The following is an 18,995-nucleotide window of genomic DNA, read 5'->3' on the forward strand; positions in this document are numbered from 1 at the left end:
GGTACCAACAACATAGCTAGAAACAGGGATAGCGATGTAAGACAGGATTTCTGGGAGCTAGGGTGAAAGCTGAGAGCTAGAACAAACAGAGTTGTTATATCTGGTTTGTTACCCATGCCACATGATAGTGAGGCAAGGAATAGGGAGAGATATCAGCTGAACACGTGGCTGCAAGGATGGTGAGGGGGTGGGGGGGAGGGTTTCAGGTTTTTGGATAATTGTGGCTCATTCTGGGGAAGGTGGGAACTGTACAAACAGGACGGTCTTCACTTGAACCAGAGGGGTACTAATATCCTGGGTGGGAAATTTGCTATTTGGATGGGTTTAAACTACCTCAGCAGGGGGATGGGAACTGGAGGTATAGTTGCAGTGCACAGGAGGATGAGAGTAGGGAGGACAGGGACAGGATTTCAGCGTCACAGGAACGTGCTGGCAGACAGCAAACTGGTTTGAAGTGTGTCTACTTCATCGCCAAAAGTATCCGAAATAAAGTAGGTGAGCTTGCAGCATGGATAGGTACCTGGGACTTCGATGTTGTGGCCATTTCAGAGACATGGATAGAGCAGGGTGAGGAATGGATGTTCCAGGGTTTAGATCTTTCATTAAGAACAGACAAGGCGGTAAAAGAGGAGGAGGTGTGGCTGAGAGAACTTTTGATGTGGGCTCTGTACTGAGGTAGTGTGGGCTGAGGTTAGAAACAGGAGAGGAGAGGTCACACTGCTTGGAGTTTTTTATAGGCCTCGACAGAGTTCCAGGGAGGTGGAAGAGAGGATTGGTAAAATTATTCTGGGTAAGAGTGAAAGGAACAGGGTGGTCATTATGGGGGACTTTAACTTCCCCAACATTAACTGGAAATGCTATAACTATAGTATGTCGGATGGATCAGTTTTTGTCCAATGTGTACAGGAGGGTTTCCTGGCACAGTATGTCAAAGGGCCGACAAGAGGGGAGGCCATACTGGATCTGGTGCTTGGTAATGTACCAGACCAGGTGTTTGATTTAGTTGTAGGTGAGCACTTTGGAGAGAATGATCATAATTCAGTTACGTTTAGTTTAGCGATGAAAAGGGATCAGTACATGCCATAGGTCAAGAGTTATCTGTGGGGCAATTATAATGCAATTAGGCAAGAATTAGGATGCATAGAACGGGGTAGCAAAATGCAGGGGATGCAGACAATGAAAGTGTGGAGCTGGTTTAAGGAAGAGATATTGCGTGTCCTTGATAGGTATGTCCCTGTCATGCAGGGAGGAAGTGATAAGGTAAGGGAACTGTGGTTTACTACAGAAATTGTATCTCTTGTTAAGCAGAAGAAGGAGGCTTATGTATTGATGAAGCAAGATAGTTCAGATGAGGCGATGGAGAGTTACAGATCAGCTAGGAAGGATTTAAAGAGAGAGTTAAGAAGATCAAAGAAAGGACACGAGCAGTCTTTAGCAAATAGAATAAAGGAGAACCCTAAAGCTTTCTATATGTATGTGATGAATAAAAGGATGACTAGGGGTAGGAATAGGGCCAGTCGAAAACAGAAGAGTGAAGTTGAGTGTGGACCCTGTGGAGATTGGAGAGGTACTAAATAAACATTTCTCATCGATTTTCACTTAGGAAAAGGAGAATATTGTAGAGGAGAAGAATGAGGTACGAGATATTAGACTGGATTCGATCGAGGTTAGTTACAAACAGGTGTTACCAATTCTAGAAGGAGTAAAAGTAGACAAGTCCCCTGGGCCAGATGGGATTTATCTGAGGATTCTCTGGGAACTGGGAGGAGATAGCAGAGCGTTTGGCTTTGATATTTGAATCGTCATTGTCTACAGTTTTAGTACCAGAGGACTGAAGGATTGCAAATGTTGTGCCCTTGTTCAAGAAGGGCAGTAGAGATGACCCAGTTAATTATAGACCAGTTAGCCTAACTTCTGTTGCAGGAAAGGTCTAGCAAGCAACAATTTGATTTCAGATAGTCAACATGGTTTTGTCGAGGTTAGGTCATGTCTCACAACCTCACTGAGTTTTTTGAGAAGGTGACTGAGTATGTAGATGAGGGTCGGGCAGCTGATGTGGTATACATGGACTTCAGTAAAGCCTTTGAGAAGGTTCCACATGGTAGGCTGTTAGAGAAAATGCAGAGGCATGGGATTGAGGATGATTTAGCAGTTTGGATTAGAAACTGGCTTTGTGAAAGAAGGCAGCGAGTGGTGGTTGATGGAAAATATTCAGTCTGGAGTCCGGTTACTAGTGTTGTGCCACAAGGACCTGTTTTGGGACCACTGTTGTTAGTGACTTAGACGCAGGCACAGGTGAATGGATTAGTAAATTTGCAGATGACACTAAAGTCGGTGGAATAGTGGACAGTTTGGAAGAATGTTACAGGTTGCAGGGGGACTTGGATAAACTGCAGAATTGGGCTGAGAGGTGGCAAATGGAGTTCAATGCAACTAAATGTGAGGTGATGCACTTTGGGAAGAATAATTGGAAGGCAGAGTACTGGGTCAATGGAAAGATTCTTGGTAGCGCGGATGTGCAGAGGGACCTTAGAGTCCATGTACATAGATCTCTGAAAGTTGCCACCCAGGTTGATAGTACTGTTAAGAAGGCATACGGTGTGTTAGGTTTCATTTGTAGAGGGATTGAGTTCCCGAGCCGTAATATCATGCTGCAATTATACAAAATGCTAGTGCGGCCACACTTGGAATATTGTGCACGGTTCTGGTCGCTATATTTTGGAAAGGATGTGGAAACATTGGAAAAGGTGCAGAGGAGACTTACCAGGATGTTGCCTGGTCTGGAGGGAAGGTCTTATGAGGAAAGGCTGAAAGAATTGGATCTGTTCTCATTGGAAAGAAGAAGGCTAAAAGGGGATTTGATAGAGACATACAAGATGATCAGAGGATTAGAAAGGATAGACAGTGAAAGTCTTTTTCCGAGGATGATGCCGTCTGCTGTACGAGGGGGCATAACTACAAATTGAAGGGTGATAGATTTAAGACAGATGTCAGAGGCAGATTCTTAACACAGAGAGTGGTGAGGACGTGGAATGTCCTACTTGCCAATGTAGTTAACTCAGCCACATTAGGGAGATTTAAACAATCCTTGGATAAGCACATGGATAATGGTAGGATAGTGTAAGGGAATGAGCTGAGAATAGTTCACAAGTCGAGGCAACATCGAGGGCCAAAGGGCCTGTTCTGTGCTGTATTGTTCTATGTTCTATGAGAGTCAGTAGTTCTGTTGTCCCAGTGTTGCCAGGATTGAGCTGTACCCACTGCTGGGTCAACAGGCAGTCCCTGAGGAAGAAGTGCTGTGGAACCTGCATCTCAGGTTAATTGGGGATCTTGGACAGGCACTATGATACGGGTCAAGTGAGGGAGGTAAGGGGCATCAGGATTTGGACAGGAGAGAATGGAGGGATAAAGCAGTGGGTGTATGATCTTGGTGTTGACCCCTTCGGGCAAAAGGGACCTCCCACAAGAAGTATCTTGCTGCCTCCTGAGTAGCTCAGGCAGTGAAAGCTGAGATCTGCTTACTTGGCCCCCAACCTCTCCAGCTGGATGAAAAACTGCACCAGACATCGATTGAAGCTCTTAGGTGCCATTAGTTACCCAGCTAAAGGCTCAGTTGGCACAGACTGCTTAATGTCTTATCCGCAACTTGTGATATGGGGAACCAGGCAGAGAGGAGTGGGACCCACTGCCTTCAAATGTGCTCCAGGCAGCACAGGGCCTTAAAACTCGCCCGACCCCAAATCAATTCAAAACCTATTAACATCATGAAACAAGCCAGACCCTGTTGAAACAAATGACAATAAATCATATGTCTTCAGTTTCAATTTTTTTCAGTCAAATGTCCTTCTCTCCTCTTCACTTTTCTTCCAGTGGCATTGACTCCTAGAAATTTAAAATAATGTAGTAGAGAGGGAGGCCACTCAGCCCATTGTTTCAATATCAATATAATTTCTCCTCATGCATCAGCTTGTTTTACAGAGGAAACCTGCTGAGTCATCAACCCAGTGAGGTTGGTCTCTTTTTAAAAGTTACTCAATTTACATCTCATGAGCAGCACAATCAATGTAAAGTGGAAGAAATTGCTGACCTATGAGAATCAATCTTAATCCTGCAATCTGATGAGAGTAGTGTGGACTGAATGTTAAGGTGGCAGAGGGTTTGTGCTGCATTCCTAAAATATTCTGAAATCCCACTATCTTAACTCACTGCAAAACAGGAACTAAATGGCCATATGCCAGGTAGGCCTCAACATGCAATATACTCAAATCTCATGGCCTCTTAATGTCTTTCACACTTTTTACTGAGGGCCAGATGGGGTCAACTCAACCAATGGGCAGAAGAGGTCAATGTAAACTGTGATAGATTTTCCTTAAACAAGGGGACCAAAACTGCCCACAGTACTCGAGCTGTGGTCTCACCAGCACTTTGCACAACTACAGGAAGACTTTCCTACCCTATACTCCACCTTCTTTGAAATAAGGGCTAAGATCCCTTTTGACACGTGTCCCTGCTCCAAACCACTCCCCCCACCCCCCACCCTGCTATTGATCATTTAAGAAACATTCTGCCTTTCTGCTTTTTTCTAACCAACTGATTAATCACACAGTTAATCAAACTTTATTCCATTTGGCAAGTTCTGGGATATATTTAGTCTCTCTAAGTTGTTTTGAAACTTCTTGTATGCTCCTTACAATTCAGGTTCATGCCCAATTTGGTATCCTCAGCAAATCGGCAAATATTATAATTGTTCCCCATATCTGAAGAATCTACAGGAAAGTAAACAGCTATGGATCTCTGAACCTTGTGGTACCCCACTAAAAGAGCCTGTGACCCTGAGAATCATTGGTTTATTCTTACTGTCTGCTTTCTGTCTGCTAACCAACTCTCATTCCAGATTTGTAATTTTATTCGTTAACTTCCTGAGTGGGACCTTACCAAAGGCTTTCCAGACGTCCAGATGCCACGATTTCCATTGTTTCTGTTTTATTAATGATACAGATGCTTTCATCAAAAAACTCCAACAAGTTTGTTATACGTAATTTCTCTTTTATAAACCCATGTTGATGATTATGTGCTGTTACATGATTATGTTATATGATTTATGAATAACCGAATTTCAATAGAACATACACATACGAATTATATGAGTATGAAGCATTTAATTGTAACATTGCAAAAATGTGAGACAACCAACACCCTGGCTCACTAATGGTTTGAAGTAAGACTGCCACAATCAATGGTGCAAAGTACCTGTCATTGCTAATGCAATAAAGAGACTGGAATAAATATTATCATGAACAATGGTACAGAGGATCATTCATACATCCATTAGTTCAGGAGTGCAATGTCCCTCACATGAGTAAGATTATGTCACTTTCTATTATTGAAGCAAGATTAAATCATTCAGTCCTGCTGAGTCCAGGGTGTAGTGATTACAATGAAGTCAGCTATTTGGACCTCATAGAATATGAGTTCCCTGATTGGGGCAGTTAATTGAGGCCAATAAAGGAGCCCTGGCTGACAGATAAAAACAGGAATGTCAGGCATCTTATTCACTCTGAGAGCTGGCTCTGAGGAAGCTGGATCAGTGTCAAAGACTCTCCATACATAAATAAAGGGTGATATAGTGATGGGATACTGACCTCCATGGAATTACTTTAGTGACAATAAGAGAAAACCAAGCTCCTGAAGAAATTTGCTTTCAACAGTCATCTTTGAGTTGGGGTATGCATTTGTGGGATCATGCTGTTATTTGGGAAGCTTGGCTCATTCGATCCTGCTATTGAGAATTGAGACCAGTATGTGGAAACATTTTTTTTTCCCTGGCAAATGACATTTGGGCAGAAGGAAAACAACAAGTGATTCTCCTGACTGCTTGTGGACTTGCAGCTCTTCCAGTTATTAGGAGCTTAACTTTCCCTGGGGCATCCGATACTAAAACCTTTCAAGAGTTAACAGATTTAGTTAAGGAACATTATGACCACAAAGTCTCCTCTAATTCCAAGATGCTATACATCTTACTTAGTTAGAAATCACATGTCACTGGGTTATAGTCCAACAGGTTTATTTGGAGATACTAGCTTTTGAAGCATTGCTTCTTCATCAGGTGGAGCAGGACCATAAGACACAGAATTTATAGTAAAAGGTTACAGTGTCATGCAGCTGAAACATATTAAACAAACTTAGATCAAAGCTTTAATATATAATCTATAATACGTGTTTGGAGAAGGGATGGAAAAGTCAGGGCTTTCATAAACTCATTTAAAGCACAACTTGCAGTCTGTTCCTGAGCCTGGCCAAACTGGCCATAAAGAGGTCCAGGCAGCGGGCCATGGATAGGGTCGTTAGGGCTACTTGCCTGCCCCTCTTCCACGGTTACGTTAGAGCCTGGGTATCTTTGGAGAAGGAGCACGCAGTGTCCACCAACACCTTTGAGCTGTTCAGGGAGAGGTGGGCACTGCAGGGAGTGGAGTGCATTATTTCCCCGTCCAATTCTATTTTGATTTAATCCCTGCCCTCCCACTCACTGTTTGATGACACAGCATTGCCCATTGTCACTGGCCCACTGTCAGTGCACTGTGAGATTACAAAAAAAAGCATGACTTTTCCCATGCAAATAATTCCCACATGAACCTAATCTATTTCTCATTCAGTCTTACTCAAGTATAGTCTTATAACTGTGCACCCCTTAGTGAGTGGTCATGTAGATCTCAAAATCTCAATTTAAACAGATCTAAAAAGACTCCAACCTGATCCAGAGAGGTCTAGAGGTACCCATCAAATGTTCCATGCCACGTAGCATGGCTGAAATGTGGGCATGAGTTGACCAACTTGATTCTAACTGAATCATTCCCACTCTACCTCTGCCAAGCTGTTGAATTTAATATCCTGTCCATTCATTTTTTTGGCCATCATTTACCATTTTATGTAGCTGCCCACATAGCATGCATTTCCCATGATGCCACTTACAGGGGAGTTCTCAAAGTCAAGTCTTCCACATTTGCTGTGAACTCTGTGATCCCAACTCATTTACGCTTGTACAAGTATAGTCATGCAAGTTTCTTCTCAATGTAAGCAGCAGTGTATTATGTACTGTCCTCAAATCCAGGAAACAAAACATTACTGACAAAATCAAACCATTGTTGCTTTAAATGTTTTAAGTAATATCTTTAGTTTACTTGCTTCAAAGCTCACTATACAAAACAAAATAATTAAATGCACAATTCAAATATATTTACAATTCAATGTGAATTAAACAGTAAAGTTTATATCTCAATTACAGTATTAAAATGGCACAAAAACTCCAGTATTAAAATGCACTCTTGCATTTTATAATAACCAAGTATAAATATTTATTTTATTGTAAAAGAGATGCAGTACTGAGATTCTGACTAAACAATGTGCTGTCTATCTTTTATCTTAATGACCTACTGCAACACATTCTTATTATACTGTGAAAGTGGCTTTGAACACTACACAGCTCACAAATTATGTTAAGTCATTTTCATGGCAGCATCCATTCCTTTAAAGGCAAAATGATTTCTGTTGTAGTGCATGTGATGGGGTTCTTCTTGAATTGTCACTCTGCAGAACTGTCAATAACTATTATGGTCAATCATCCCTAAGATAGCTTAATAATAGAGCAACTTCCAACAGCAACTTGCATTTACATCAGACTCTTAAAAATGCTCTATGACACTTCACGGATCTACGTTGTTTTGTAAAAAGCATGCTGAACGAAAGAAAAAGGTACTACAAGGGTGATCAAAAGCTTGATCAAAGCTGATTGTAAGAAGAAATATGGATTGGTGCTGAGTATGGCCTTGAGTATAGAGTGATGAAAAGATTTATGTAAGAAAATTGAGAGTAGCACTTCCCAAACTATTTTCCAATATGACCCTGTCCTTTAAGGAAGAAGCCTTTCCTACTTGGTCCATGTTATATGAGACTCCAGACTCACAGCAATGTGCTTAATTCTTAACTGCCACCTGAAATGGCATTGCAAGCAAATCCATTTTAGAAACAATTTAGGATGAAAATGAATGTTGGTCTTGATGTAATTGATGCGCAAATCCCAATAAATAATGAAAAAATCTTTAAAATTATGATCCCACCCCCCAATAAAAACCAAGCAATAAAACAATACAGTAACATTCAGTATATGATTATCCATGGGGAGACTGAGACATAATAACACAAAGGCCCCAAGCTAATATTTTCAGTGCATGTCAAACTCGAACACAGCAAACTTAACTTTAATTAATAATTCTAGAATTGAAGACTAGTCTTCTGTTATGGAAATTAAATTGACTCAACTCAAATGCTGGCAAGAGCAGAGAAAAAGTTTATTTCGGACTCTGCAGCGTCGACCCAATACATTGGCAAGATGCAACATGTAACGGGCATTTAACGAGACTTTCACAAACTCTCTTTATACCAAATTTCACTTATCCTTATCACACTTATCACACTTCAAGGCCAAGAGCTTGGAACATTCGAGCTCCTTTCCACATATGTAGTTGTTTTTTCTCATTCCTTGACTGCTGATATGGTAGCTTATTGTCTTTGTACATCGGCTTGCATTTTTTCAGTCTGTCTACAACACTTTGCAAGGTCTGCAGTTCTTTGCAAAGTCAGGTCTTTGCTTCCTTGTCTGTCTATACTTCTTTAGATTTCACAATAAATGTTAATTTTCCATTACATCTTCATAATAGTCCATCATGATACAAACCTATCAGTTTGCTAATATCCTTTAAAGAAGGAAATCTGCTACTCTGTTCTGGACTACATATTAATCTAGATCCACTCTCTTGTGGATTGATTCTTAACTGTCCTTTGAATGCCTGCATTCCATGAAAAAATAAAATAAAAATCACAATTAAAGTTTGCATGGTTTAGATCGGCATATAATAATACTTGCTATGAATGTCTGTGTTTTCAAATTACTTCACTAAAAAATGTTATTTTGTTTGTGTACTCACTCAGTATTACTTTGGATTAGCTGCTCCAGTTGATGGATATTGTCCAGGAAATATCCCAAGGTAATGTTGAGGATCTTGCTGAATTTGGACCTTGAGATGCCGAGCTGGTTATGAGTGATTAGTGGCTCAATGCTGGGCATGTTGGCTCGACACAAGGACACGGTTTTCAGACTCATAACTAATTGCAAATTAGCATCCCCTTTTGTTGGTTCTGGAATATATTGTATCAGATTGCTATAAATTAGAAAAATACATTCCACAAATTCATTGTCCTTCTTCAGCTACTCTGCTTTCCAAAGTTTATAAGTTATTGTTAGCTTCCAAAATCCAATGGGTTTTGTTTAGGTGACAAGTTAGAGAGACAAAAAACTGAAAGAGAATCCCTAACCAATCTCCAACATGCCTATTCTAACATTTAATGGGAGTTAAATCAATGGCAAGCAACAAAATCATTCCCAACAAGTAGACCAGTCATTGAAATGTTTGCAGTGGCTCAGTATTTCTATGAACAGGATTTACTTTGGCTTCAATAAGATAGAAAGCTTTCTTGAGAAACCCATACTTTCTGGATCTACAAATGTAACTCCTCCTACCACACCCCTTAAACTTTGGGACCAATATCTCTGATTAAAACTCCAATTTTGTTACAATCTTTCTAATCTCTAAATTAATGCATTCTGATATTTTGATGCCATCAGGGAGCAGTAGACAACTCACATCGAGTCATAGAGAGGTCTACCACGGAAACAGACACTCCGGTCCAACTCGTCCACACCGACCAGATATCCCAACCCAATTTAGTCCCACCTGCCAGCACCCAGCCCATATCCCTCCAAACCCTTCCTATTCATATACCCATCCAAATGCCTTTTAAATGTTGCAATTGTACCAGCCTCCACCACTTCCTCTGGTAGCTCATTCCAAACACATACCACCCTCTGTGTGAAAACATTGCCCCTTAGGTCTCTTTTATATCTTTCACCTCTCACCCTAAACCGTCTAGTTCTGGAATGCCTCACACCAGGGAAAAGACTTTGTCTATTTATCCTATCCCTCATAATTTTATAAATCTCCAAAAGGTCACCCCTCAGCCTCTGACACTCCAGGGAAAACGGCCCCAGCCTGTTCAACCTCTCCCTATAGCTCAAATCATCCAACCCTGACAATATCCTTGTAAATCTTTTCTGAACCTATTCAAGGTAGGAAGAAGACCAGAATTGCATGCAATATTCCAACAGCGGACTAACCAATGTCTTGTACAGCCACAACATGACTTCCAAACTCCCGTACTCAATACTCTGACCAATAAAGGAAAACATACCAAATGCCTTCTTCACTATCCTATCTACTTTCAAGAAACTATGAACCTGCACTCCAAAGTCTCTTTGTTCAGCAATGTTCCCTAGGACCTTACCATTAAGTATATAAGTCCTGCTAAGACTTGCTTTCCCAAAATGCAGCACCTTGCATTTATCTAAATTAAACTCCATCTCATTCCATTAGCCCATCTGATCAAGATCCTGTTGTAATCTGAGGTCACCTTATTCGCTGTCCACTACACCTTCAATTTTGGTGTCATCTGCAAACTTACTAACTGTACCTTGCAGTTCTGAGCAATGTTCCCTCTAAGTTGTGCCTCTTCCTAGCTGGCAGCTGCTTGGGGTCTCCACACATGCTGCTTGACACGCTGACCACATTCCCCACATTGGTTCCAGTTTTGGAAGTCACTGCTGCACATAGGCCTCAGAGATATGCAATAAAGAACATTAGGAACTTTGATTCAATGTCCTTTCTTGTTCCTCAGTTCAATTCTGTACCATTTGCACTGATTGACTTCCTTTCTCTGCTTTGTCTTTAGCCAGGATACTAGGATGAACTCCTTTGCCCTTCTTTAAATGGTACCAGTTTAATATCTCACTGTTAGCAGATCAGCACTTCCTGCTGTGTTACATGATACTGCTGCCAATTTCTTTGAACATAAATTTATCTGTTAAAAACATTTATTTCCTTTTAGTTTCTGTGTTACCTTCACCTCATGTTTTGAGTCTCTGATATTATAAATGTTGACTGAGATTGTGGATATGTGGTCTGCATTCAAAGTTCTGCAGGTACTAGGTCTGATCTGACCACTAGGAGATGTATACAATTAGTCTGATTTGGCTTGTCCACTGATGATCTCCCCATGTCTACTTGGAAGTTTCATAATGGTAATCTCATCTCTGCTACCGATACAAGTTGCTCCAGTGATGTATGTCCAATTCTCTTTTTACTGTATTGTCATTGTTGTTGTAATAGGGGCTTCATTGTTAATGAAATGAGGTCAGGAGGAATTAATAATTTCATGCTGCTCGATGGGTTGAAAATGTTTACTCAATGATTTCCTTTTTTCCTCTTCAATGTTTGTTGGCCATGAAAGGTGGGATGATTCAAATTCATCAATAAATGATTTTCAAAAAGTGCTACCATTCTCATCCACCAATTAGCCTTCCTTTTTGTAAGAAACTATGGAAAATCCATTATAGCATCCTTAGGTAATACAAAGAAAGTGTTCAAAATGTCTTTTGCTCTCTGTCTCCATTCTTAAACGACTAATAAACTATTGCATGAAAATGTTAATTAATAGACCAAATGTTGAATCATTTATTTTGTTTTATGTATCATAGAACCTGATTTTCTTTGATTTTAATAGTCTTGGGATGACATAATATCATGGCTAAAACAATGTAATTAACTTGTTAAATGCCTATACTTAAAATTTTAAAGCTAAATTTCAAGATGTGTTTTAAAAGCAATCTTTATTTTTTTTTCCCCCGGAGCATAGTAGGTTGAGGGGTGACTTTAAAGAGGTTTATAAAATCATGACAAAGTGAATAGCAAAGGTATTTTTCCCAATGTGGGGGAGTTCAAAACTAGGGGTGCATTTTTTAAGGTGGCAAGAGAAAGATTTAAAAGAGATCTGTGGGGCAACATTTTTTCACACCGAGGTGGTTCATATGTGGAATGAACTGGCAAACAAAGTGGTAGATGCAGGTACTATTACAACATTTAAAAGACATTTGGACAGGTACATGAATAGGAAAGGTTTAGAGGGATATGGGCTAAATGCAGGCAAGTGGGACTGGCTTGGTTTGGGATAATTGGCATGGAAGAGTTGGACACTGTTTCTGTGCTGTATGATTCTAGCCAGTTGGAATCTAATTTGAATAATTCACTTTAAACTCTCCTTCAAAATGGTTTAAATGAAACACTTTCTAAAAGAATGGCAAAGCCTTAGTTGTCTCCTTAAAGAACATAAGAACTAGGAGCAGGTGTAGGCCATCTGGCCCTTTGATCCTGCTCCACCATTCAATAAGATCATGGCTGATCTTTTCATGGCCTCAGCTCCACTTACTCGCGCTCTCCTTTAACGTACAAAAAATTACCTATCTTAGCTTTAACAGCATTTACTGAAGAGGCTTCAATTACTTCACTGAGCATGGAATTCCATAGATTCACAACCCTCTGGGTGAACAATTTCCTCCTCAATTCAGTCCTAAATCTGCTCCCCCTAATTTTGAGGTGATACCCTCTTGTCCTAGTTTCACCCGCCAGTCGAAACATCCTCTGTACTTCTGTCTTATCGGTTCCGTTCATACTTTTATGTGTTTCTATAAGATTCCCCACCCCATTCTTTTGAAATCCAATGAATATAATCTGAATCTACTCAGTCTTTCCTCATAAGTCAACCCTCCCAACTCCAGAATCAACCTAGTGAACCTCCTCTGCACCCCCTCCAGTGCCAGTTCATCCTTTCTCAACTAAGGAGACCAGAACTACACACAGTACTCCAGGTGTGGCCTCACTAGCCCCCTATACAGCTGCAATACAACCTCTCCCCTTTAAGAATGAAGGACAAAATTCCATTTGCCTTCCTAATTACCTGTTGCACTTCAGACCAACCTTTTGTGATTCATGTAGTGGTGCAGCTAAGCTTGTGCTAACTGCAATGTTCTGTGACACAAACTGTTAAACTCTTCCGCAGCAGTTCAGGCAGTAAAAGCAATTTTTAACCAAGGCGTGTGTGTGTGTGTGTCTCACACAACAGAGTCATGAACATTGTGGCTAATGGCTAGCCCTCGTCACCCAATAGTCATCCACTGGTTTGCCATGGTGGCTCAAGCTCAGATGTTACTGAATGAAGGCATCATGACAGCTGCCTGCCAGGATATAAAAACAATTAGAGTCACAGAAGTGGAGTGGGTCGGGTTGACTTGCTTTTTGGAGGGCAATGTGGATCCAATGGGCTGAATGGCCTGCTTCCACACTGTAGGGAATCTATTCTATAAATATTGGGCCTTGACCAGCACTGAGTTTGGTTGGACACTAGCTGGACATTGAGGGGCATGCCATTTGTGATGCATTTGAAAATGTACATGCAGCACTTATACAGGGACAAGTGCTCAGGAAATGGCAGCCTGCACCACAGAAAATCCGGCAATTCCTGACCAAGCTGTGTGCTCCTCCTGACTCCTTTCTGACAGTTGCAATTGGAACGTATTCAGCTGGAAAATAGGGCTTCAATGACTTATCTGTGCAACAGTAGATAGCAAGATGAAAAATGTTGCAAATGTTGTCTGCTGCAGCTTCAAACAAGTCATACACATAAATGTTCATTGAGAGGTCACCTTAACTGCCACTAGCAGTGCTGTAACAATCCTTTCCTTGAGGCAGCACCTGATGGCGGGTTGCACTCTGATACAGTACTTGTCACTGTGGTGAGATTGAGAATTGGTCCCAAAATACCAGAGGAGGATTTAGCCTCCTAACCTGAGCCCTTATCTCCCTCCTCCTTTTCCTTTTCGGAGAAGATTGCCTTTCTTTCTTTTATCTTCGCTCATTCCCCAACTGTATTTCAGACCAACCAGCACCTCCCATTTTTTTAAAGCAAATTGTCTCAGCTTCTCATGAAGTCAGAACCAGTTCAATTCCCTCCAGATTTTAGCAACAGTAAACAGGAGTACAAACCACCAAGTTCTTCTACAAATGCTGGAAAGAACTTCCTTGGTCAAAGGTCATTCCTGTTGTTCAAATTCAGCTTCCATTATCCAAGATTAAGAAAGGGTTAAGTTAGCTTGAGTGATCGAGTCAAAAATGCATCACTGACATCAAATCAGTGTTTCACACTGCCTAACTTCACAATCTGCCTATTTTGCTTTTTTCCAGTACATGTTCCCAATGCTGCATTAGGAACATTATCAAAATAACCTCTGGTGTGACCAGTACCAGAATTATACACAGTAGATATCAATTTGGACCCAAAATAGTATCTATAGATTCAGAATTATATGTGTTAGGCAACCAAATTTCATAACCACTGCCAATTTAGTGCGTAAAAAACAGCTATAGCGACATTCTATTCCAACATGTCGATTGCTTTCTTCTTTTCAATTATGCCAAATAATCTCAGCATCTGTATAAAGTATCGAATATTGGAATCTTCTGTTTGACTTATATAATTATTAACTAATCTGGCATGTAGATAGCCTTGGGTTCTTTTGCTTTATATATTGTATCAACCTGTATATGAAAATGAAAGAAAGGGTTTCCCTCTGGATTGTTATATGTGATAAAGTCAGTTACTGACATGGAAAATATTTCAGTTAAGAATTGCAACATGTTAGCATTTTTATTTCAGCGCTTCTCCACTTCTGATATCCTTTCACTACTTCAATTATTACTGTCAGAAACTTACAACATTAGCCAAACACAGGTCAAACAAGGTTTGATCTCAAGATATTTCCATAATAATCTCTATCATTTCAGTAAAAAAAGAGAGCTCTTTTATTGCAGCAATAAAAACAGCAAAGTGATCTTCTGATGGTGCTTTATTAGATTCATTTTTCTCTTATCGACTAAGCATGACGTATGAAAACCAGAATTTATGAAGCAAGAATTAATGTGAGAATCCTATGATCCCTAACGCAATTGTGAAAAGTATTGGGTTGGTATTCATTATAATCTATACTTCCATCAATCTTAAGATAAAATGCAGGAAATTTGAAATTTCTTTCTGTTTTGTACAAGTAACCATAATAGTCTGTAGCTGATGCAGGACTGAAACATCAGCAGTGTCTCATCTGCCTGCTGTGCTCTGAAGTTCAAACAGCTGAAACATTTTATATATTAACACATTCTAGACCATCTTGCTCTCTACTGTAAATAGCTTCATTAAATGGTTGATTGACCAAATGTTCCAAGTAACTTCTAATCTCAATTAGAGTCCAGAAGAAAATTTACAGACATATTTCCTCACAATTCATTGCTTGCAGTCAAAAATGAAAAATTCAAACCACTTCATATATAATAAAGAGCCACAGAAATTTTACTTAAGTTGAGAAATAATTTATTTTTCTCATGCAGCCTCTTGTTCAGAATATTTTCCGTAGGTTTTTGTAATTGTGTATGTCACTGATTTTCATTAGAGCTTTTAGTTCTTTGTGCACCTGCTACATCACAAAGCAAATTTAGTTCCCTAGATCTTTCACTGATGCAACTAATGTATATTCCTAATAGACCTCAAGAAAGAATATGTGGAATGGGCTGGAATATTGTCCTGCTAACATACTTTAGGTGCTTCATTGATGCAGAACATTGCTTAAGATAAACAGACAACTTCAAAGCTCCCTTTGTTCCTGTTTCATGTTTGGATGCTGGCAACATTAGATGTAATAAATAAATAATATTGCAGCAGCACATCTATCTTCAAACATTTAGCAATTGTGATACATCAAGAGAGGTCTTACCATCTTTGTGCCTAGTCTTACTGATGTACTGTCATCTCAAGTTCCAAATATTGTGCAAGATACTAAAACAAAATCTACACATGAAATAAGTACTGTTTTCCAATGTTAACCTCTTTACTTCACAATTGTGCACTTTCAACTTGTACTTGCACTCCAAAATCCATAAACTTGACTCTTCCAGCTGACCCATTGTTTTGGCGCATTTCTGTTCCATGAATATGTCTTGTTGATCGATTCCACTGTCTAGGTTCCTTTATTCCTTGTTCTTCTCCAACTTGTATTCCAGACATCCATGATACTCTCTACTAGTTTGATATTGCCAGATACTCAAGCATCTCCCTTCACAATCTGCAAGATTTTATATTAAGTCCATACTACACACTGGTTCATTCTCATTTGGAATGTCATGGGTAGTACAGGTCACTGCATTCCAGGAAGGACATTAAGACAGTCAGTGATGGAGCAACAGCCTCCACTCCCCAATAATGTTAAGCATCAATAGAAGAGCTTAAGAGGTTTCGCTCCATTTTGTACCATGACAATTTCACCCTAAGGCTTGGATGTGATTCTGTGCTGCTCCACTTCTGCAGGTGGATTAGCTGTCAGCATTACTCAGTCCCAGCTTGGTTCAGTTTCCTTCCTGTGAAATTGACTAAATTTCAGAACTGAACTGTGAGAAGCCATTTAACATGATCCACCAAGAGGAGGTCGGAGATGAAGCTCAGAGAGGGCAGCTGTGTGGACAGATCAGTTCTAACTGCTCCACAAAGCATGGTAAGGGTTTGAAATGACCAGGAAAGCCATTGAGGCTGATAATGTCAATAAATTTGAAAAAGAAGAGGATAATTATTTGACAACAAAATCAATTGTTTAGTAACTAATAAACGGTGTATTTAATGTGGTGCATAACAGACAGGCCAGATTCCCCCATTCCCTTTACCTCTCCAATTTTATCCCTTACAAAAATCTAACTTTTTAAAATTTCCTGTGCACCATCTCAATCACACCTTTAACTACTCCACTATCAAGCTCAGCTGGACTTATTTATTTGCATTCTCAAAAATTTCTGTTTTTACTCTTTCTATTTTCTCCAGATAAAAAGAATCCTGCTCTGGAAGTCGACGTCCAACTGCATTCAGCTGTCTGTACATTAAATAGTACAGTTTTTATTTCAGTCTTTAAAAGGTGTCCTCCCAGAAAACTTTGTCTTTGTACTCATGCTACTTCTTGCTCTCAGTCTGAATAAGAGATGTCTTTAGTTGTGCGTCTAATTTCTATCCATGAAGTCTATCTTGACACTTTCTTGCTATTTGTGGGGTTTCAGCTCTGACTCTGCTGACACATTCTTATCCAGTCTAAACACTTGGGTACCTAACTAGGCTGATGCCTGAGTCAGTACCAATGAATGATGTTGGAGGTACTATATCTTACAGGTAAGGCACTGAACTGACATCCTGTCTGACCTCATGGAGGGAAACCATCACACATGTGTTTCAAAAGATCTCAAGGCACAAACAGATGACTCAACAATCTTCTTTCATGGCCAATTGTAGGAGCTTGTTGTGCACAAATTGATTGTTGCATTTATTACATTATGCAAGAGTGGTTTCACTTCAGAAATATTTTAATTACTGTAAAGCAATTTGGAATTCCCTGAGGTCATTAAAGGCATTATATAAGTGAACTGGCTATTAATATTCATACGTTCATCAAGTTCCATGTTTGCCGGATTGTTTTTCTTTTTCCCACTTCACTCATTTGACTTGGTTTCACCATTTCCATCACCTCTGTTCCACACTAATGTTTCTGTATTCTCTTTTCAGCAAATCTTTTCTCCGCCAGGCTCTTGTATCCACTTTTTGCTGCCACCTTCTCTTCCTCCTCAACTAATGAAAGGTTCAGTTGTGCCCTTACCTTCATCTGTCAGATCTTCTTCTAAGACATTTAGGCCCTCATGGAGACAACACGCCTCGAAACAGCCACAAACACTTGCATCACTGCTTTGTGTGCTTCTTATCTTCAGATCAAACTCAGCCCTGGGCAATTTCTTGGAACATGAGATCTACGTTCAAAGGGTTAACCATCTGCAAAATGGCAGGTAGATAATTTCTAACAATTAAAGGCTGAATGTCTGAGGCGACTGGACATTCCAGTGTGGGTGTGTACACCCTCCAAAGTGGTCAATGACTAGGTCAGCTGTTGGTGGTCTCCTGGTAGCAGACCAGGAAGCTAATGCTCCAGGCAGCCTGTGTGGGCCTTCTCACTTGCTTGGCCTCAGCTGCAGCAGTAGGGCTCCTGGATATGACTCCTGAAGACTTTTTAAAGCTCCAAGTTTAACAAATTGAGGAGTGGGTATCTCTAAATGAAAATACTCACCTCGTTTTTTTTTCCCAACAGAACAAAGCTTTCTGAAGGAACTGGTTTTCTGCTTAGGCAGTTCACAACCTTCACAACTCAACATTCTCTGTTTTTATTTATGAACTCTAGAATCCATAGTGCTTTGCTGTTGTTATAATTACCTAGGGTCCTCAACATGGATTCCAACATGAATAATGATTTTAATCTTCAACGTCGACACTCTGCAGCTCTGTCCTGAAAGCCAACTGCAGAAATTTCAGATCTTAGACATTTGCTCCATTTACTGATTTATTGATAGAAATAACTTTCCACTTCATTTCCATCCCTATGTAGATATTCTTTTTGTCTTTTCAATCCACTTTTGTGCAACATTAACGAATGTTTCAACTCTTTCCTGTAGTTCGTAAAAAATCCCATTTATCAACTTATTGTGTTTTAATTGCATCTTTGTGATAAAATTGATTCATGACTTGCATCTGTTTTCTTTCATCATTTTTCATTTGGTTTACTTTGATAAGGAAATTCATGTTCATCCAACGTTTAGCAACATCAACATCTGTAAACTATTTCCTTTCTCATATGCTGAAGACCCTGCTCTGTATCCCTGATGATTCTGTTTTCAGTCTTGATACATGAGTAGGAACATGTGAACTAGATGTCACTCCCTTATGGCTTAAACATACCTGCAATACTTACATTGTCAATAAGTACAAAAATTCAGCCAAACTTTAAGGAAGTGTATAAAATTCAGTGATATTGGAATTGTAGTACATCTCTCCTTCAAGTATTGATTACCTGTATTCCTTTGAGATCTTGCCACAAGAAATGTAATAAATCAATAACTAATTATTGCCTATGACATGTTTGTCCTCAT

This window comes from Chiloscyllium punctatum, chromosome 4, assembly GCF_047496795.1.
Source record: "Chiloscyllium punctatum isolate Juve2018m chromosome 4, sChiPun1.3, whole genome shotgun sequence".
Lineage (NCBI taxonomy): Eukaryota > Metazoa > Chordata > Chondrichthyes > Orectolobiformes > Hemiscylliidae > Chiloscyllium > Chiloscyllium punctatum.